General features: G+C 39.2%; 1 pseudogene; it reads left to right on the top strand.

Moving 5' to 3' along the window:
* The first annotated feature begins 12,006 nt into the window (after positions 1 to 12,006).
* Positions 12,007 to 23,391, top strand: part of LOC149128177 (E3 ubiquitin-protein ligase Mdm2-like) — a 192,562-nt pseudogene continuing 181,177 nt past the window's right edge.

Raw genomic sequence — 23,391 nt, 5'->3', positions numbered from 1 at the left:
ACTCCACTCCTGAGAGCACAAGGCAACTAAGGTATGAAACACAGAAATAATAATAGTGTCTGTTTTATAGAAGGACATTCTATATCTGTACTATATATTTGTGAATTCTCATAATCCTAGATGGAAATGCTTTCATTATATCCATCTTTATTTTGTAGCTCATATTACATGTCAAAGACTAGACCATAATTCTTTTTTTATTTTTTTAACTTTTATTTAATGAATATAAATTTCCAAAGTACAGCTTATGTATTACAATGGCATTTTCCCCCTCATAACTTCCCTCCCACCGCAACCCTCCCCTCTCCTGCTCCCTCTCCCCTTCCATTCACATCAAGATTCATTTTCAATTATCTTTATATACAGAACCAGTAGACCATAATTCTTTGCATGTAAGTGGCAGTATCATGATTTGAACTCATTCAACAACTCATTCTCTTTAAATTCAATAACATCCCATTGATTCCCGAAAAAGTATAGATGGGGTCTCAAGGTGGAGAGGGGGTTTCTGAGTGAGCCTTAGGACCACCAACCAGTGCCCCCTTTAGTTAGAGCAACTCCTCTGTGTGTGTGTGTGTGTGTGTGCGCGCGTGCGCATGTGTGTGTTCAAATAAATAGATAAAACTTTCCATAAAAGTTGCATAAAACAAAGACTGGCAGGTATTCACAATCAGGTGAGATAGCAGCACAGAAGCATGAGGAACAACTAAGAGATGGTGTTTTGAACAGTGTTGTGCAAGTTTCCTGCTCTGTGGAGCAGTGGAGAGAAGAATACTATTGATTGGAAAGACCAGGAAAGGCTGAAAGAAGAAGATGGGTGCATCAAGACCTTATAAACGAGAGTGATGCTGCTTACTGAGCAATGATTGGGGAAGTATTTGTCAAGCTTCTGGTCTCCAGCGGTTCAGGGACTTCTCAGTTACTATTCCTTTAATACCACAGTGGATCTCCAACAAACTCCACAACATGGCCTCAATTAGCTGTATTAACAGCACACCTGTTGGATACTGCAACTTCTCAGAGAATGTTCTAGGCCATTATCATATGCTTATTCCTTTCATCTTCACATCTGTCCTCAAAGACAGGTCCATTCTTATCATCATTTAATAGCTGACTGGATTGAGGGGCAGGGAGGTTTCATGAGTTACCCAAGGTCAGGTTTTAGCTGCACTGCTTTTATTACCAGAAACTGGTTTATTTGAAGTTGTCTGGAGGTTACATATCCATTAGTCTGAACAAGCCCATGGTTCCTGTCTTTGATCTCTTTCCCATGGGTTTTCCACCTTTTTTTTTTTTTTCTAAAGGCACAAAAGGGCTTTGTCAGGTGGGAGACTATGCTTGTGGTGTCTAAGACTTCAGAAAGTAATGTGCCACAGTGCAGGGGAGGAGGGTCCCTACCCAGATCACTATGTTCCTGGCACAATGTACACACAAAGAAAAATTAAAAAAAAATAAAACCAGAATCTATTTTTTAAGCATATTCCCAGAGGGCCTAACAAAATATTTAGCGATGATTTGTTTAACTCCTCAAAAGAACTCACTTTATATAAGAGCAAATCATTTTTGGATTTATTTACTTGTCAGGTATCTTCATTGAGTTCTACTACTTGTAAAACAGAGGACTTTCCAAAGCCCTGACACAGCTCTACATGCAGTTGTTCTGGTCTAGTTCACTCATTGCAAATCAAACACACACACACACACACACACACACACACATCAGATGGGGAAGAACTTAACCAAATCACACAGGATACTCCAATAAAATAACAAGACAGCTGTGCAAATTTAGTAGCAAATTCAATAAAGTCCACTGGATTTTTTCAGTTATTTCAAACCTATTGCTGTTTTTGACTCTTATATTCACAACAAAGAAGGTTCATCTTTTAAACACTCCTTCAATATATATATTGGTTTATTTTTAGTTTTGTCCAATTCTCAACTTATTTAAAAATAAAATATTTGAAGTTATAAAACATTTATAGCATGATTAAATTGCTGGATTGATTTATTCTGTGGCCAAACACCTTGTTCATTATTAATGAACTGAGCAATTTATAAGAGAACGTTTGCCTCCTGACCTCCATGCATGTTCCCACTCCAGGACCAGGTGTGTGATGAGAAGAGAGATGTGTATATCATCTGTAGGTCCTCCCATAGTCACTGGAATATTGGAATCAGAACTACAACAAGGGATATCAGAAGAAAATATTTTTAGAAATACAATTTTTGATAAATAATATGATTTTCTCTATAGTACTTGTTGGAAATTGGAGTATAACAGGAATAAAAACACAAATCTTGAACCTTGTGAGTGTAGTATCTTGTGGGACAATTTAAATTTCAGACAACAGCAAGCTTATTATGAGTTTAAGTGAAACTCCTCTCTATTTTATGTCTATTTTTTTCTCTCTCTGTTCCTCTTTTTTCTCAAAAATGCTGTTTGATTCCACTGCCTTATCTTATGTATGTTTGCATCTCCAGTAACTTGATTATAGAGAGTACTGAAAAATGTTTAGGAAAACAAAATCTGTCTTCTTACAATGCTCTATAACAGAAATGTATAAGGCAATTTACTTTCATTAAAATTTGAACAAGGCCAGGAATTGGAAAAATATGTGATGCATCATTTTTACTTAAGCATAATATAAGCAGAAATGCTTTTTTAGACTTTGCAGAGAGTAAGAAAAAAAGAGACCATGCTTGCTGTTAAATTGATTTGTCATTCAAACACCAATAAATCAATCGCTTTTTTTTTCTTGGTGTGTGTGTCCATGTATGTTGTGCATATGTGTGAATCTAATATCCTATAAGGGCACTGTATGAAAAACATTGTCCCAGACTCAGATATCAGTCATGCAGATGTAAATAAGACCTGGTGTCTGCAGCCTTGAAAAGACAAACTTGAAATATATCAACAAATAATTAGCTACAGAAATAGTAGGTGATCTCTGTGAAAACAACAGTCAGAGATACATGAATTACAAAGAGTGGAGTTCCAGGGAACACTAAACCAAGGACCAAACCCTAATCTCAGTAATTGTGCTCCGAAATGATCCAATGGGTGCGTGCATGTCCACTTGAGAATTAGTTTTTCATATAATTTTCATAGTTTTATAATAGATTATTAATGGCAGTTACAGAAAATAAAATGCTCTATGTTACTGTGTCCTGGGTAATATTGCAATTAGAGTATTTAATTTATAATAATTATGTATGCCATAATAAAACCCGTGAAAGAATAAACAAAATTGGAATCATTTCCAAAATTTCAGATACATACAGTGCTTATTTTTACAGGTGAATGATTAAAAATCTATAAACAAATACAGTATGCCCAAACTAATCTTGACTGTTAGATGCTGGGCTAGTACTAGTCATAACACTAAAGTGGTCCCTCCCCTCCCCTTTCTGTATAAATGGTCCCTTCCAGTTCCTATCATTTTATCACTGTTACTGACCAAATGGGAGTTGGCTGTTGCATCTCAGGATAGTCATCTATTATTTGGTGTCTACTAATCACCTATCTCACACGTACCAAGGGAGTGTGTATTAACAGAATGAGCAAAGCATATCCAGGAATAATCTAGTTCAAATTAAAATGCTATTTTGTTGTTCATCATTACGCTGGCTGAACATTGTGTCTTTACCAAAGGGATTGTGTGAGGCTTGTAATATTTATAAAAAGAACTGTAGCTACTCATCTTAGGGCCGTTTCAAAAGTATGTATTATTTATTTCCTGATCTACCCCTCCAATGTTCAATATCTTTTAAGAATTGCAATTAATAAAACATTCCAATTTGAACAGTGTGGATTTTATTCACAAAACACTGTTACTCAGTCCAATTCGATGCAGACATCAACAGGGAGAAAACTTACCACCCCAAAATGCATAATCAACATCAGATATTTTGAATTAATGATTTGGGGGAGGAGGCTTATTAACGCCTTTGATTCATCCCTAAGTGAGACTTCTCGATTAAGTATGAAGAGCTTCAGAAATAGAAGGGACTTTCATATTAAAAAATGGTGTGTCAAGTTCAGTTAAAGCTGTATTAAAGCCTTCCATTCAAGTTCTGTCAAGAAATCGTTATCTTTTTTTTTTCCTTTTTCTCTGAGTTTTCTTTTTTTTAAAAAAACTGAGGTTTAATGTATTATTAATAGAAGAAAAGGAATAAGGAATTCTAGACAGTATTGTGTAGTGTCGCTGCAATTGTAGTTTTGAGTGGAAGCGCGTGGAGTTATTTCATCCATCTTTAATAAACGTGGGTGTGGGGGAATAGGATCAATGCTGATGTGAGCCAGGCTAGGCAGGTCAGAGCCACTGTCTCTCGGCGGGAGGTTCTCTTTAGAGCAAATTCACTCTGCCCTCATTTCATGAGATACATGCTACTGAATCCACACAAGTATTTAGTGTAGCTATGTTTCTGGCATCAAATGTCATTTTGCATTCTATTTAGAGATGAAACTGAAATGAAGCAACTGAGTTGGTGAGCAAATAGGCTGTTACAAAACACCACACGTGTGACCCTTTCTGCATCTCTCCATCAGGACGGGTGAAATGGTGCCCGACGAGAAGGCTACAGTCATCTGCTTGGGATACACTGGCAGTGTGAACGTTGCCAGTCTTGTAACATTAATAGTATGCTTAAAACGAAAAACTTTTAATTCCCTCTTCTCTGTCCTCAAAAGCCGGGGGTGGAATAAGAGCCCACCTGTCCTTCATTCAACCTTTAGAGAAACTTAGAATGTTAGAAAAACATAAATTTAGTTTGTTCAATCACACAAAAACTGTGTGAGCGATCATTTTCCCTAGCATTTCAATTTCAAATGCCTTAAACTTCCCTCTATACATATCTCTCTGTTCTGAGGACTGAACAGAGAGGCCTTCTGGTAGTCTGATGTTTTATCTAAAAATGCTACCATCAAAATATGTTTTTAAAATATAAGTCAAGGTTTAATATTTACAAAAAGAATTGAAAATTGCTTTCCTACGAAGTGTCTCATTTAGTATTCACAATAGCATGACTATTTATAAGTAGTGCCTATTTTTAACATAATCCAGTTGATACTTGATGGTAGTGGGTCATTTGTACAAGCTTTCATTGACAATTTGTGGGGGAGGCAGGATTTAAACTTAACTCTTAGCCCCTCCACTCAGTTTCTCTAATGTTCTAGCTGCTTTTTGTGTTAATCTCCTCAAACTCTAAAATAGAAATTTACATTAAAAATAAATATCCCTCATAGATCACAGATATGGCTTATGAGAAAACCTCAAAAAGTTTATGCATATTATAGAAAAAAAGTAGGCATGGACTTAAAAACTTGTTTCCATAAACATAAACTTACTTTTTAATTCCATTTTCCATGAACCTTTTTTTAAAATAGAAATTCAGAAGTATGTTTATTTTTTTTACCCAGAAACCTTATATTTCAGGTATACAAGCTTCCTAAAAATTTAAGAATGTAGTGATTCTTCCCACTCCACCCTCCCTTCCACTTGCATTCCTAGCCTTCTTCTTCCTCCCTCTCCTATTCCCATCCTTATTTTTTACTAAGATCTATTTTTCAATTAATTTTATACACATAAGATTAACCCTACACTATGTAAAGAGTTCAAAAAATAGTGTAAAAAAACCTGTTCAACAGTGGAGACAAGGGCTGTTCAGAGTCATTACATGTCAAAGTGTCATACACTCACTCAGACATGCAAACAGAGTAAGACACTCATACATGTTAACAAAGACCTGGCAGGTTTATTATTTTTTTTAAAAGCTGTGTCATGACTTCTGTAAAAGGGAGAAAGGAGGCTTTACATGTAGATCAATGCCATCTCACTAACTTTACCTGGTTTGTTTGCTAGATACTAACAACTCAGAGGAATGGCCTGGGGAAAAATCCATAGTTGACAATAGATTTAGTTTTTATGTTCTTCCAAAACATCCGTTTTGCAAAATGACTTTAATTCAAACATTCAACTTATTTTCTACATTCAGACCTAGAGCATCTTCTATGACACTGAGGATTTAACACAGCGGCGGTGAACTAGCACATTAGCTCCTGGCCAAAACGGATGTGGCTGGACAGCAGTGCTGTGTGAAATCAGTCACGGGCACAGCTGGGACTCCCCAGAACTGTCAGCAAGTGGAATGGAGTCAGTACTGCTTTGGAGAATGTCTGCTGCAGAAGACAGGGCCTATCAGCAGGGGTGCATTAGGGCAGACTCCTGGCCTAATGTTAGGATCCCATGACGCTGCCAGACTCCAAGAGATGGTCTCCATCACCAGTGCTGGATGCCAGAGAGCTGCAGGGCTATTGCAGCACAGGAGCCAGTGTACAAGGCACATGGAAATGCCTGGTGCTCTGCTCCACTTGGTCAAATTTGTTTCACTCTGTCGCAAGGACAAGCCCATGAGAACGGGCAAAAGAAGGCTGTCCTCTTCATTGAGAGTTCCTCTTGCTCTGGTTATGGCAAGGCCTCCTGTCTGCCATGGGAACACGGCCCAAACGACCTTGGAGCAGCACCAAAAGCAGAAGGAAGGCAAACCCACGGCATTGGAGCAATGCTGTCTTAGATAACCCGATTCAAAATAAGTCAATCTCCAATTCTAGTGCTCTTTCTCATAAGGTCCTGAAGAGTCTGGTAGTGTGTAAAAGCCCAAGTAAATATCTATAGTCCATGTGGTAACCCTGAGTCTTTTCTTTCTCCAAGCTAACTTTGTCTGAGAGATGTTTACAAGGAAGTAATATTGTTCCATCGTCCCTTCCCAGTTTCTCAGGAACTGCCCCACTTAACCCAGGCCTCTGATGCCACTTGCTTTTCCTCCATGCCAGGCTACTCCTGGGCCTCGGGAAAATACTAAAGACACTCATTCATTCATGCATTAACAAAACTGAGCATCAATTAATCTGTACTTTTAGGCTAGTGAGGAAGTCATTAATAAACTATGTTGTTTTCCTCCTTTCAAATTCCAAGCAGGGACCAACCAAATAGGCCTTGATTTTTGAGAGTGTTTTCTCAAGTGACTAAAATCATAGCAAACTAAAATAAATAAATAAATAAATAAAATCATAGCAAACTTATGGTGACGATAATGTTGCTATCAATTCTGCATAGTGATTTAACACAGTCAGCAAACTTATACAGTTGTACTTTTGTATCCTTAAATTTTGCCTTTATGTAGTCTTTAATCCTGGGTGAAAATATTTTAAATAAATACTTCTGCACATCTGTACTGAACATGTACAGACTTTTTCTTCTCATTGCCTAAACAATACAGTGCAATGACTATTCACAAAGCACTTACATTGTATTAGGTACTATCAATAATCTAGAGCTGATTTGACATATACAAGAGGATGGTGTGGATTATATACAAATGCTACAGTATGTTATTTAATGAATTTTAGCATCTTTTTTTTTTTTTTTTTGACAGGCAGAGTGGACAGTGAGAGAGAGAGACAGAGAGAAAGGTCTTCCTTTTGCCGTTGGTTCACCCTCCAATGGCCGCCACAGCTGGCGCGCTGTAGCCGGCGCATCGCGCTGATCCGAAGGCAGGAGCCAGGTGCTTCTCCTGGTCTCCCATGCGGGTGCAGGGCCCAAGGACTTGGGCCATCCTCCACTGCACTCCTTGGCCTCAGCTGAGAGCTGGCCTGGAAGACGGGCAACTGGGACAGAATCCGGTGCCCCAACCAGGACTAGAACCCGGTGTGCCGGCGCCATAAGGCTGAGGATTAGCCTAGTGAGCCACTGCGCCAGCCAGCATCTGTGTATTTTGATATCCATAGGAGGTACTGGAACCAATTCCCCATACACACTGAAGGGAGGTTGCTGTTAGTTAGCAAGGGAAAAAAATAATCCAACCTCTCCTCTGGTTCTCTGAGCTCCTGCTGGTTCCTCCTAATGGCAAAATCCAAACAAAAGCAAGAGGCCAACGGTTCCTCCTTGAAACATTTCTGAACTGTCTACCTCCTAGTGTTCAGACCAGGATGGAGAAGAGCGAAGAAGGGAAAACTGAGAATATCACACTGCACACATCTTTAAGGTGCTTAGAAAGCTCATGAAACTGGGCTGACTTCATAAATTTTCAAAAATCTGTGAGTGCCTCAGATCTCAGTGGCTGAATTTCTGTTTCTGTGCTCACTAGAGGATTTCATCCAATCCCTTGTGTTTAAATACCCTAGGGATTCCCATAACTTCTAAGTTTGCCCTGACTTTTCTCTGGCCTCCGGCTGTGAACTTGACCCCTGACAAGAACTCTGTGACCTATTTCCCACAAGTTTTTACTCTATGCACCACCTCTGTGTTCATCAATTACTGCTTCTTCTGCCACAATGTCATTCTTCCTATTGCTTAGGTCAAAAATCAGTGAATTGTCTACAGATTCTTCATTTCTCTCATTCCCCTCTTTCCTATTCATTTTCAACTCTACTTTCAGAATATACCCTAAAATTACATCTTCCCTCTGATTCAGTGACTTTACAGTGTCAGCCTCGATCCAGATAAATGCCACAGCCAGCAGAGCTATGGCTTCACACAGCAAAGGCTCTGAGTGTCGTCTTCACACTCCCTTGGCTTCCTGTCCCATTCAGAATCCATCATCAACTCTTGATCCTGAACCTTCAAGGGCTCACGTGATCCAGCCCCTTCCTTTCCCTAAGATCTCTTTCTCTTTACTTTTCCCTGCACTCCTTCTGCTCTGACCCCAGTAGCCTCTCGCTGATTCCAGTTGCAGAGTTTTCCACTTGTTCCCTCTTATGTCTACTGCATGTTTCCCTAAAACTCCAGATCATTCACCTCACCCCTTCATTCACATATTCTCTCAAATGTCATCCCTGGGTCTTTCTTAACCTCCTTTACCTAAAATGATTTTTTTGCATATAATATTACTGATATCATGCATTACTATTTGAAATTGTCATATCTGTCATGCTACATATGTATTTATTTAATGACCATTTCCAATCATAAGATAGATCAAGAAATTTTTGTATTCTGTGTATCCACATAAGTTAGTACATAGTAACTATTCTATGTGTTATGTTAACTGAGTAAATGAAATAATTTTGGATGTTTAAAAATTCATGTACTTACTGATATATTTGCATATGTGTATATCATATAAAATACATATTAAGGCACTTCTGTAGGTGTAGGCTGAAGTCCAGGCTTCAGTCTAGGCTCAGCCAGGTTCAGATAACCTACCCCCACTCCCACCTTTATTCAAGAGAAGCAGAGAGTACTGGAAAAATAACAAAAAGAACCAGATTATTATACAGAAATATGTGTCCTTTTTCATTTCTATGCACAATTTCATAATAATATCCTGCTGGAATGAAAGCTAAAATAATTTCTTTTGGCATAAGATATACATTTAGTAGTATAAAATACTCTGTTACAATAGTCTAGGATTAATAATAATATTGCCCAAATGTCGGTTTGTATGATTATAATTATTGAATAAAACTGGACCATAGATTTACATGAGCAACAATTAGAATTTGTGTGCATTTCTGGGAAGGCAAATGGCTCCACATGTGAGGCAGGAACAGTTGATTTGATTGTGAATACAGCCTTCAGAGAGATGTGTTGTGAGACCCAGATTTGAGCTCCACTTTGCTAAGCCCACACCACTCAAGTATGCCTGCTTCCCACTAAACCATTTTGCGCAATTCCATCTTCTGAGGTCATACTCAAGTGACACTTACCCAGAGATGGATTTGTTGACCCAGATGTGGCAATGAATTGCCTCTCTGAGTATATCCACAGAATGCAGTTTACATATCTTTGTGGCATTTATAACAGGAATTATATATTTACAGGTGTCTACCAATTAGCCAATTGACTATGAATTACTTGATTTCAGGGATATTGTAATTTTTATGATTTATTTTATTTATTTGAAAGGTAGAGTTGAGAGAGTGAGAGCAAGAACGAGAACGGGAATGCGAGAGAGAGAGAGAGAATCTTTCACCCACTGGTTTACTCTCAAAACGGCTGCAATGGCTGGGACTTGCCAGACCAAAGCCAGGGCTTCACTGGAGTCTCTCCCACATGAATGCAGGGGCCCAAGTACATGAAACGACTTTCGCTACTTTCCCAGGTCATTAGCATGGAGTTGAGTTGGCAGAGCAGCTGGTCCAGAAAATGATGCCCACATGGGATGCCAGCATTGCAGGCAGCAGGTTAACCCACGAGGCTATAATGCCAGCCCCAGGGACACTGTTTTATATTTCCCCACACTCAAGAATACAGCCTCTTCCATCACAAATGCTCAAAAACACTTATCAAATAAATGAATACTTCCAGGAGTATGTTTTCTCAATGAAAATTAGTAAGTATGGGGGCAGTTGCCTTGGCTCACTTGGTTAATGCTCTGCCTGCAGCACCGGCATCCCATATGGGTGCCGGGTTCCAGTCTCGGTTGCTCCCCTTCCAGTCCAGCTCTCTGCTGTGGCCTGGGAGGGCAGCGGACGATGGCCCAGGTGCTTAGGCCTTTGAACCCACATGAGAGACCAGGAAGAAGCACCTGGCTCCTGGCTTCAGATTGGTGCAGCACCAGCTGTAGTGGCCATTTGGGGAGTGAACCAATGGAAGGAAGACATTTCTCTCTCTCTCTCTCACTGTCTATAACTCTACCTGTCAAGTAAATTAAAAAAAAAAAAGAAAATAAATTAGTAAGTATGAACTCGCTATCCTCCAGTTACAGATGGAAAAATAAATTTCATATAAGGATAGATCTCAACAATATCTGCTCTTCAAATGCAAGACTTTACTTCAGAGGAAAGAGTGGGGTACTCAGCCAGCAATATGTCCCATTTATCAGAATGCAGAGCCCTGACCCCGAGAACCATCAAGGAGTTTTTGAGGTCCCCAGATATCTATAGCAAGGCAGTCAATATTTCAAGGCATGTTTATTAAAGAATGAAGGCACCAGTTGATGATTTAGCTCTAGCCTTTTACTAGTTATTTGAACCATATTAGTTTTCTTATTCTGTTTGAGGCTTCACTTCCTCATCTGTAAAGTGAGGACAGTAACCCTTAAACCACAGAGACTGTGCATGAAATAGACGAGAAAATTGCTGTGAATCGCCTTTTAAAAATAATTGTGTAAGCTAGGAAGTGCACTGTGCACGTGGGAAGGATTACCATTATGGAGAATAGACGTATCGGTCTGCCCAGAACAACTCCTCCCTCTTTCATAAATGAATCTTCCCTTTCAATATCCAGTGTTGCCTCTGACCTGCTGTGATACTGTAATTTACCTCTGCCTCCTGTATTTGTTTTTCCTTTTGTTTGAGGTAGGTGTTTGACCCATAATATTCCAAAAATTTTCCCTAGGAGCTTGAAACCAAAATGAAAGAAAAGAGTATTTTGCTTCGACCAGCTGAAACAAAGGGCATTTAATTTTTGCCTTTGTCGGTGGGGTGGTGGGGGATATGGTGCAGCGGTTAAGTTGCGGCTTGGGATGCCCTCGCATCCCAACGTGTATCAGAATACCTGGCTTTGAGTTCCCACTTTTTTGATCCACACTCCTGCTAATGTGCAGGAGTTATACCTTTCTTCCCTTCGTTCTCTGTCTCTCTGTATTTAAAAAAAAAAAAAAATGAAGACAAAAACATACATACATGGGATGGCGCTGTGGCATAGCAGGTTAAGGCCCCAGTCTGCAGCACCTGCATCCCATGTGGGTGCTGGTTTGAGTCCTGGCTGCTCCACTTCTGATCCAGCCCTCTGAAAGGGCTGTAGAGGATGGCCCAAGTCCTTGGGCCCCTGCATCCATGTGGGACACTGGGGGAAGCCCCTAGCTCCTGGATTAAGATGAGCACAGCTCCAGTGTTGCAGCCATCTGGGGAGTGAACCAGCAGATGGAAGACCTTTTTCTCTGCCTCTGCCTCTCTGTAGCTCTGCCTTTCAAATAAATAAATAAATAAATCTTTTTAAAAAAGAAACTTTTTAAAAAATGCATACATACATAACTGTGTAGCCTCATGACAGTTCCACCATGTGGGCCAAAGAGAAGAACAAAGAGATGATAGCAAAAGAGAAGGATGAAATGGTTAAAAAAGTATAAAAAAAATTAAGATGGAGATAGAATATCTTAGGATAAGAACATTAGTTCGATCCTGGCTCCTGTTAATTCTGGTATCCTGTCCTTAATCTTTACTTTCCCAATTATTTATTTACTGTTTATTATTATGTATTCATAGGAGCCATGGGAGTTTTGACAATTATTTGCACAAGGTTTTCTGTCTAGGGAAATACACAAATAAGCCAAAGCTCAGGAGCATCATAAAGCAGGATCAATGTCCTTCTTCGAGCCACCAGCTTTTATGTTCATAGAAACACATGAGCAGAAGTGCCCATAACAGAAAAATGGTAGAGAATGAAATATGACTGCACTGGCTTATGGGGTTGAGCTATCTTTGGATAACTGTTTTCAATATGAATGAGTTAACAATCAGGTATTAAACACTTCTGAATAAACATAAGGGTTTTAAAAGAATGATATTGGATAAACTAAGAAAAAAAATAGATCAATACCCTTCAGAAAGTTCCAGGAAGGCTTCTTGGAGGAAGTAATACTTGAGTTACAGTTTCAAAAAATGGCTAATAGTTAGTTGGGCTAAATAGAGCTTACACCAAAGAGAAATGCATGGGAGGCAGCAGGACAGAGTGACCTGTGTTGAACCATATGAGTGTGCAGGCAGCTATACTGGAATCATATCAGTGGACTGCAATGGGAGAAGATGGACATGTGTTTGCATATGTCCTGGATAGACAGGAGCACTGGATGCTTATAAGTCCAAGAGAAACAATGGGTGGCTTCATTTGAATTGTATCATATTGCAAAGGTTGTAGAGGAGGTCTACTAGGAATTGGAGCTCTGGGAGGTAGGTAGGGAGGGGCTCAAGAACAGAGCCCAAGATGATTGCTCACACCATACCTACTGTCAACAGTAATCAAAGGTTACAGTGAAATTCTGAACCTGGAAGTTATCAGTTATGACTGAACAGATTCAAGAGAATGTGTAAAGTTACAACAAAGGATTGATTTCGTGTTGGATGTGAGTAAAATGAAAAATTTTAAAAGGACTGCCAGCTTTCAGACTGGGAGACTGGATAAATAATGATGTCATTCAGTGAACCAAGACACAAAAAGTCATATTTGGAGTACATGATAATGTGAATTTAAAATCTGTAATTTTAAATTTCTTGTAATGCACCCAATTAGAGCTGTTTACTAGCAATTTGCATATTGAAAACTAAAGTTCAGAAGGCAAGGACTACAATTATAGGTGACGTTAACCATTTAAGAGATAGTCAAAACTGCAAGCATGGACTAAATTCCTGGAAAACAGAGTGAATGGACGTATTCACTGTGGATCAAATCTTTAGTATACTAGCAGTTAAGGCATGTACAAGAAAATACATACTGATGAAAAGGACATGTTCAAGGGTATTAAATTTATCAAGGTTTATTTTGATTAGATGTTCATTGCATTTACCAATTAGAACGTTACTAAGATCTTAGCCAAACGATACCATCAGTGGAGCACTGGAGAGAGAAGCCAATTTATTTAGATTGCAAAGTGAAGGTGAGGTGAACAAATTAATCTAGTAAATGAAATATGCTATTTTTAGAAGACTGACAATAAACAACTATCAACAATGTTACAAACAGGTTTTAGGAGAACAGAGAATGTTCTGCTGGGCAACAGTGACAGTGATGCTGTTGGTGATTTCCAGCATCCAGGACTAGTAGTAGCAGTTGTGCCAACTGTAATGTTTAGTGCTCAGTATTCTGGAAGGTGGTAGCACCCTCACTGTATCAGATCTGCTGGTGATTTTAAAATACTCTAGTCTCTACGTTCCTGATACTGGCTCTCTACTCATCTGTCTTTTAAGTCATCTGGAGTTCGTTTGCTTGCAAATGGGTATCACAAATGACAGTTTGGTCTCCAGGATCTCGAGTAGTAAGTTTAACAGATGAATTTTGGATGTGGGGACTCCAAATTCAGACTTGGAGATCTAATTAATAAAATAAATAGGTGGGAGCTGGTACTGTGGTTCAGTGAGTTAAGCCACTGCCTGAAGGGCTCACACCCTATATGGGCACCTATTCAAGTTCTGGCTGCTCCATTTCCAATCTAGCTCTCTGCTAATGTGCCTGGGAAAGTAGTGGAGGATGGCCCAAGTGCTTTGGCTTTGAAGCCATGTGGGAGATCCATTGAAAGCTTCTAGATTCTAGCTTCAGCTTGCCCAGCCCTGGCCTTGTGGCTATTTGGGGAATGAAACAGTGGATGGAAGATATCCTCTCTCTCTCTCTCTCTCTCTCTCTCTCTCTCTCTTTCCCTCTCCCTCTGCCTCTCCCTCTCCCTCTCCCTCTGCCTCTTTGTGTGTGTATGTAATTCTGATTCTCAAACAAATAAATAAAATATTTTTAAAAATAAATAAATGAAATAAATGGGTTCACTAGTTTGGGCTTTTTAACTACCTAACTAACCAACCAAATAATGAACAGACCTACTGACCCTGCTCTTGCTCTATGCTGTGAGGAGTGTAGTAGAATAATATTAAAGGTGTCTTATCAGGCCGGCGCCGCGGCTCACTAGGCTAATCCTCCGCCTAGCGGCGCCGGCACACCGGGTTCTAGTCCCGGTCGGGGCGCCGGATTCTGTCCCGGTTGCCCCTCTTCCAGGCCAGCCCTCTGCTGTGGCCAGGGAGTGCACTGGAGGATGGCCCAAGTGCTTGGGCCCTGCACCCCATGGGAGACCAGGAAAAGCACCTGGCTCCTGGCTCCTGCCATCGGATCAGTGCGGTGCGCCGGCCGCAGCGCGCTGGCCGCGGCGGCCATTGGAGGGTGAACCAACGGCAAAGGAAGACCTTTCTCTCTGTCTCTCTCTCTCACTGTCCACTCTGCCTGTCAAAAAATAAAAAAAAATAAAAAAATAAAATAAAAAAATTAAAAAAATTAAAGGTGTCTTATCAGTAGTTCATAGCATAGTTGGGTAGATTAGTTCAAGCATGAGAATAAATGATAATGTATATATTAAATAAGGACTTTCTCAAGACAGTAGATTTTCCTGTTTGACCCTCTCTACCATATAACCCAGGGTGGGTAGAACAACAATTTAAGGCCCAAAGACAAAAGTTGAGGACTCTCCACAATACTTGTTATTAAAGAGCCTCCTTGGAGCCACATGGGTATTTTTGAAAAAGTTCCTTTCCTTCTTAGAACTGACCTGACACCCATATTTTGAATTTTCAATGAACCAAGAGGTATCAGTGCAATCTTGAGAACTTTCAGGGTGCTCAGTCTTATTTCTGCTAATTTCTAAAATCTTAATGATTTAGCAAAACAAAATTCAATTCTCTCTGAAAATCACTACAAGCTGGTAGGACTCTTTTTCATCTAGTGGTCCAGGACGCTCTGCTTTTGACATTTTCATCTCAACACATGGTCTTTGAGATAGTCACAGTATGGGAAAAGAAAATTGGAGGGTCATGTATTGTCTTTTAAATGCCTTGACTCCTAAGTAACACATGCCACTTATGTTCATGTTTTCTTGAAGAAAACTAGTAAGCTCTCCCTGCCAACTGTAAGGAGGTTGGGAAATAAAAGGAGCCTCATGGAAAATCTCATTAACACTATTATCCCTTATATAGCATAGTTGAGGGTAAGCTAAGGTTTAAAATGCTTGCAGAATACAGAACACTCATTTGCCCTTGCAAGCCAGAATCCATCCGTTATTTTGGAAGTGCTACGGTCGCACCCTGTGTGGGGTGCTAAAGATAAAAATCACAAGTAGGGATTCTGTTGTAACGTGTTTAATGCCCAAGACATCACAGAAATCAAATGGGGTGAGTGGATCTGCTTTGTTTATTCATTCATCTATCTGTTTATTATATAACCTATGGAGTAGAAAAATAGCTACTGGTTAATTGTCTAATTACTCTTCTTTCAGATTTGTGCTTAAATATTTCCTTCTTCGAGGTACCTTTCTCTGAAGGGAGGAGAGAACCTCCACTTTGACTATGACCTTGTCTAAACAAGATAAGAGTCGGAGAACTCAGAGGGCTTCCATAGCCTTGAAAACTCATGACTGGAGCATAGGGAGATTACTGATGCCATAGACAGGAGTGTCAATTGGTAAAGTCAACAACAGGAGTCACTGTGCACTTACTCCTCATGTAGGATCTCTAGCCTTAATGTGCTGTACATTGAGATGTAATGCTATAACGAGTACTCAAACAATATATTTCACTTTGTGTTTCTATGGGGGTGCAAACTGTTGAAATCCTTACTTAATCCATACTAAACTGATCCTCTGTAAAAAAAAAAAAAAAAAAAAAAAGAAATTATCAATTCCCAACTTGTCTCTCACTGGGATTAAACATGACAATAGGTCTGCTCTGATTTCATCATCATTTAAAAAAAATCATCTATTATTTTTCACTTTATGTTTCTGTGTGGGAGCAAACTGTTGAAATCCATACTTGATGTATACTAAGCTGATCTTCTGTATATTAAGATAATCAAAAATGAATCTTGATGTGAATGGAAGGGGAGAGGGAGTGGGAAAGGGGAGGGTTGTGGGTGGGAGGGATGGTATGGGGGGGAAGCCATTGTAATCCATAAGTCGTACTTTGGAAATTTATATGCATTAAATAAAAGTTTAAAAAAAAACAAAACAAAAAAAAATATTTCCTTCTTCATGAAGGATTCTTGATCACCTCTTAGTATTGTACAATACTCAAGTATTCCTTCTGTTTGTCTCTATTTTTCTCCAAATGCTTAATACTATATATATATATATATATATTCTTGTCTATTGTTTTATTTCCCACAATATATTGTAAGTTCAAAGAGGCCAATGTACTTTTTTTTAATTTGGTGCTATTTTATAATTTCCTTAATAATAGTTGGAATATAGTGTGCTCAATAAATGTTTAGTGAAGTATATGAATGAAGACCATTATGAAAAAAATGAAGGTAGAAGTTATGAACTATGTGATGTTAGGAGAGAACAGAACTTTCAAATGTAAAGAGGGTAAAGTGAAGCTTGATGGCTCAACAGGATATTGGGCACGCTCATGTGCACAGAGGCTTTCTGGAAAGAGCAAAAAGAACAAAGCATGGTATCAGCATTCTGATGTGTACGTCAGTAGACGGCTGAGAGATGGGTGGATGAATCTAGGGAGAGCAAAATTATACTCTGCACCCTTAATAATTGCATAATTTGCTCTTAAGCTCTAGTGTGTGACATGAAATGACTATATTTAAGTCAATCAGAAAGGTTCAAAAGACTCCCCCGCATTCCACAGAGTGGGAATGCTGGGATGATGTGCAAACTTCCTTGTTGCAGCCTGCAAATGTTGCAGGAACTCATCAGAGGGTTGGTAAGCTCAAAGTGGAATGCAGTTTATAAATATGGTGTTATTATTGTTTATTTTATTGTTTTAAGAGATTCTCCTTGTGTAGGTGAAGAGTGTCAAGGAAACACCAATGAGTTGGCCAGAAATGATAAAACATTAGCATCCTTCAAGAGCCAGTACAAATATTGCCTTCTTCCCTGATCATTTCACTTTCTGCATCTAGGGCACAGCAGTACCCTCTACACATTTCTCTTTGGTATATAAGTGAATTTGTCAAAAGATAATTAACTGGATGCTTGGTGTGAAAAGTGAATTATTTTTTAAAATATAGATATTTCAATTATAATGCATACAGAAATGCATGGCTTTGCTAACAGTTTTCAATAAATTCTCCTGCTTTTTATGATCCAGTACCTAGAACATAATGGCAACACAATAGGAGTTCATTGCCTGAAATTTTAAACTTATATATGTGGGCAAAAACATCACTACTAATATCTCCTTTGACAGTAGTGTTCCTAAATCAGAAGCCTGGACAGGAGCAGTCCAGAAGATGGCAACACATCGAAGAGCACCAAGAGATCTGTTCACTTTTTTATCATTTGCTGCTCATAGACAGTAGATATGTATTAACTGGTTTTATTTTTGCACTAGAATTTTGTGGCCTTTGTGCAAGTGGTAGAAGTTAATTGGTAGCTAACTTGCTTTGATGACAATGTTGGTATGCTTGAGGGACGCATCTTTGTAAATTGCCATATCTGTGATATGCTTTACCATGGCTGGGTTACTTACAGATTGTCATTACACTCCAGCAGCATTCTGCTCTGCCGTGTGCAGATGATGGGCTAGAAACTCGGGCACTTCCTTTCTAACAACATTGATAGTAACTATGCATACGCAGTGTCTGTTTTCATGGTAGTGCCAAAAGAGAAAGAACCCAAGAGAGACCGCTCAACCATTCGAGCATTTTCTGTGAAAGTAGGACAAAGTGGTATGATTTCAAAGATGCTGTTAAGGGCAGACTGCTTACCAAGAGGCACTGAAGAGCACATCCATTAGACATGAACTTTTGTTAGATCTACTAGGAGGCTTCTCTCTGAAGCAGGTCAATAATGTTGTTTTCAGGTTGCTTTCTGCCTGACAGTAGTTACTTACAACAGGTTTGCTAAATCCCAAGGAACTGGGTTCCCCTGGGTGCATGGAGTCCAATTTTGAAAACACTTGACTATTTTATTTCCAACTTCAATGCTGACTAGAGCCTGGGAAGAATTGATCCTTTCCTCGGGGTCTTCATCCTCTCATCTTTAAAAAGTGAACTTTGTCACATGTGAAGTTAGGCTTGCTAGTTAAATCTCACTTTGATAATTTTGAAAACCCAGGGAGCATATGATGGGGATAAATACACAGAAAAGATGGGTATTTCAAGGTTTCATGGTGTAGTATATGGGAATTTAGGTTTTTCAGGAAGGTGTTCAGTGTTAACCATTTAACCATGCAGAGTTCGCTTCCTTGCTCCAGGCTCCAAAGTATGGAAAGGAATCCTGAGAAAGTGACATTTATATTTATCCATGTTCCCTATTTTACTTTATTGTCAAGGAATGAACCAGTATATATATATATATATATATATATATATATATATATATATACACACACACACACACACACACATATATATACGTATATATATGAAACATTTTCACTATTAGAGCTTGCAGTATACAAGCTATTAAGCTGTGTACAGCTTAATTAAAAACAGTAACTTTGGTTGAAATATTTATTCAAAATATTACCCTTCAGCCTTTCTTCTTAAGAAGATGTAGGGGCCTGCGCTTTGGTGCAGCGAGTAAAGCCGCCGCCTGAAGTGCCGACATCCCATATGGGCACTGATTCGAGTCCCAGCTGCTCCACTTCTGATCTAGCTCTCTGCTGTGGCCTGGGAAAGCAGTGGAAGATGGCCTAAGTACCTGGGCCCCTGCACCCGCCTGGGAGACTTGGAGGAAGCTCCTGGCTCCTGGCTTCAAATCGCTGCATTTCCGGCCATTGCACCTTTCTGGGGAGTGAACCAGTGGATGGAAGACCTCTCTCTCTGCCTCTGCCTCTCTCTGCCTTTCAAGCAAATAATTAAATCTTTAAGAAAACAAAAGAAGGTATAAAGTCTATGGTTCAAACTTTCTCAGGAACTAAGGATGCAAATTATGAACTTACACAAGTGTTATGCAGTGGTGAGCTCCCTGGGTCATTTGCATCCCTGCCCTGGGATCCATAAAAGCGCAGACCTAAGCATTTCCTTCATCTCACCCAAACAATTGCTTCATAATTTCTAGAAGATTTATGTGGATTTGTATGTCCACGAAGAAGTTGTCCTCTCTGCAAGAAGTCCATGTCCTAACCAGTGCACTCTGCCAAATGCCAGATAACCATGCTTGTGTCCTTGATGCATGTGCTAAAGAGGATCCATCTTCTCCATCAACCATCAGAGTGCCACATACAAAATTCATGGAAAACAGATTTTGTATTACAAACATCTTGATGTTGAGCTACAGTAACAATTATCATCCTTGCTGACTTAAAAATGTTTTCTGTTAAATGAACTGAATTGCATGGTGGTTAATTGACTAGTGAAAATCCACATGTTAATTTTCCATGATCTTATATTTCCCTCACAAACCCCTTGAATGTTTGCTACAAATTTGCTGCCTTGGGTTCGGGTATCATTAGTCACCTTGAAAGTTGCCATATTACCCATCATACTGAATAACCTAAACTGTGTATATAAACTTCCTTGGGCAGACACACAATGTAATATCTGAACCTGACATTTGAGACTTCATTTTTTTTATCCAATTACTTTGTAACTGGAAAGAATAAAAGCAATTAGCAATGTGAAATGTAAAAGTAGTTAATAACCATAAACACATGTTAACCCCTTGAAAAGGCAGTTCCCTCCTTTAGTCACTCACTTCCTACCAGACCCTCAATCTTGGTTATTATATTCTTTAAATTCCAAAACTGCAAACATGGCACTTACTCACAATATGATGTATTACTCCAAACCGAAGCTCTGCTGAGTCCCTCTAGTTCATTGTTGATAAAGTACCTGTGAGATCACCATTACATTTCAACAAGATACAAGGTTCCAGAGTATGAGCAAAGTAAAAACAATCTTGGCTGTAGGAAAGAAAGAAAAGAAAATGAATTGCCCTCCAATTTTGAGCCCAGTACATTTGGCAAAATTAAATAAAAAATACATTGGGAGTTATTGTGTAGAATGTCACATTTTGTGTGTTTTTAAAATCCAAATAAAAAATTATGTTATCATACATGAAAAACCCTTTCCAAAAAAATAAACCACAAAACTCCTTCTTTTCCAGTAGAATTCTAAGTTTTTTCCTCATTATTATGAGGAACAAATGTGGTTGCAAATTAGTGAAGTCCTTCAAGGTCCTGTACGTTGAAAAAGTTTGGAGACTGGAAATTTACCAGGAGAAAAGAGAAAAAAATTAAACTAGGGGGAGCCCAGTAGTAATAGCCATAATACAAACAGAGAGTTGACCTTGAGAGGGGCAACTTAGGAGATGCCCCAGTAACGTATGAATGTCAGTAATCACCCCTGTGGACCAGCATTGTGACATAGAGGGTAAAGCCACAGCATTTCTATATGGGCATGGTTCAAATCTCAGCTGCTCTACTTCCTATCCAGCTCCCTGTTAATGCTCCTAGGAAAGCAGCGGAAGATGGCCCAAGTTCTTGGGCCCTGGGCCCATGAGCAAGAGCTAGATGAAATTCCTGGCTCCTGATTTCAGCCTAGCCAAGCCCTGGCTGTTGAGGCCATTTGGGGAATGAACCAGAGGAGATCTCTCTCTCTCTCTCTCTTACTTTGCCTTTCAAATAAATAAAATATTTTTTTAAAAAAAATCATCCCTCACTACAAATTACTCTGAATTTCCTTAGCAGATTTTATGAACTGAGTGTTGTGTTTTTCAAATAGGTGGAAAATATTTTATCAACAGACATCATTTATATACTTACATTGGAAAAATAAAACAAGCAAAAATAAGTACATACCAGTTGGTCACTGGGTTTCTTCTCATGTTAAGTACCTTAAGAAGTCAGTGGTGTCCTCGATGAATTTTCTGGGGGGATGAAGCTTAGTGGAAAAGGGAGGCAAGCAGTTTAGTCAAGTGGGCAAAGGATAGGAATGGTAGTAAAGAACTTGAGGAAGGGAAAGGGGAGAAAAAATGGAAAAGCAAAATACCCCCAATTCAAAGGATACGTTTCTGAGTTATTTACAACCAGGAACTGTACTGAATAAATATGAGTGACAGTTTGGTACTAAAAGGAAGCTAGAGTTTACATTATGAATAGAGGGAGGGAGGGTGGAGGGAAGGGAGGGAGGGATGGAGGCAGGGAGGGAAGGATAATGAGCAGGAGGGAGCGAGGGAGGCAGACAGAAGGACTCCACTTTTTCATCTTGATTTGCCCTCGACTTTGTCCTTCCCTTAGTTGCTGATCATGCTTGAGTTTAACTTCAGGATCCATATGAACGTATCAAAAACCACTTTCTGGAGTCCAACACATCTGTAATCAAATTCCAGTTTTTCTGCTGATCAGTTGGATGACCTTGAATAGTTCAAAACCCTAAGACTTAATTTTCTCATCTATAAAATAAATATGACATCAGTCATCTGAAAATTTAGTATATAGACTGAAAAAGAAAGGATTGATACTCATTTGAGATATAATAATCTGATCTTTAACTTAGATATACTAGGAAAAAATCTGCCCACAAATGAATTTTATTGATACATGCAAATTATTTTTAGTTATACAATTATCCTTATCTATGGGTATAAATCATAGAGGATTCAATGATATCCAGGAAAGCAGTTTCTGAATTCTTGATCTCCTAAGTGGTAAGTGTTTGTGTTGGGGTTTTGATCATCAAGAATAAACACATGGAACCAAGTGAAGGCCCTGTAAGCACATTTTCTTGAGTATTACCCTTTCTTCATACTGACAGCCTCTTTATTTTTAGAATCCTGGAACAAAATCTATGGGACCAGCATTGTGGCATAGTGGGTTAAGCCACTGCCTGCAATGCAAGTATCCCATGTGGGTGGCAGCTGGAGTCCTTGATAGTCCACTTCCAATCCAGCTCCTTGCTAATGTGCCTGGAAAAACAGTGAAAACAGCCCAGGTCCTGAGTCCCTGAACCCACACAGGAGAGCCAGATGAATCTCCTGGATCCTGGCTTTGGCCAGGGAGTAAACAAACCAGTGGATGGAAGAGCTCTCTCGCTCTTGCTTACTCTCTCTCTCTCTCTCTCTCTCTCTCTCCCTCTCTCTCTGTGTGTGTGTGTCTCTGTCTCTATAACTGTAACTTTCAAATATATGTGTAAAAAAATAGTGTTATGTGCTAGAATCCTGTTTCATCACAGGAAATGGTATGGCAGGTGATGATAATTAAATCAGAGTTTGGATCTACTTGTACTCATTCAGGAAGCAGGGCTCTACTTTAAAGTTTGAATGTTTAGCTTAATGTAAACTATGAATAGTCCAGACTCACTGGCAAACACATGGGCTGTCAGAGTTCTTCAACAGTATTACCTTATGGAGCAGTCAGTTGTGCATAAGTCCCCAACTGTCACTGACTTATTAACTCTAGTAGGTAAGATCTTATGGCACTACTTATTCACCTTAATGACATTACACAAGATAACTCATGGCTCATACGAAGCAAACGCATCCCACCCTCCCTGCCTCACTTCCTTCCTTCCTCTACCAGCCTCAGAACTGGTCAATGTCTGCCATATCACTGTTTGGTTTGGATCTAATTCTCCTTTTGGAAAAAAAATCTGTGATGGTATTATTTTTGGACACATTTACTACTGACAATATTGTGTACAATGTTAAGTCTTTGAGACATCTGGACTACATAAAACATATAGCTATATGGTGAAAAAATAGATGAAAACAGAGATATTGTTGAAGGTCATTATGCAAATTAAC

This window comes from Oryctolagus cuniculus, chromosome 2 (assembly GCF_051225735.1).
Source record: "Oryctolagus cuniculus isolate XC-2025 breed Fujian yellow rabbit chromosome 2, ASM5122573v1, whole genome shotgun sequence".
NCBI classification, from domain to species: domain Eukaryota; kingdom Metazoa; phylum Chordata; class Mammalia; order Lagomorpha; family Leporidae; genus Oryctolagus; species Oryctolagus cuniculus.
The sequence above is the reverse complement of the archived record's forward strand: the minus strand, read 5'-3'. Positions and strand labels throughout refer to the sequence as shown.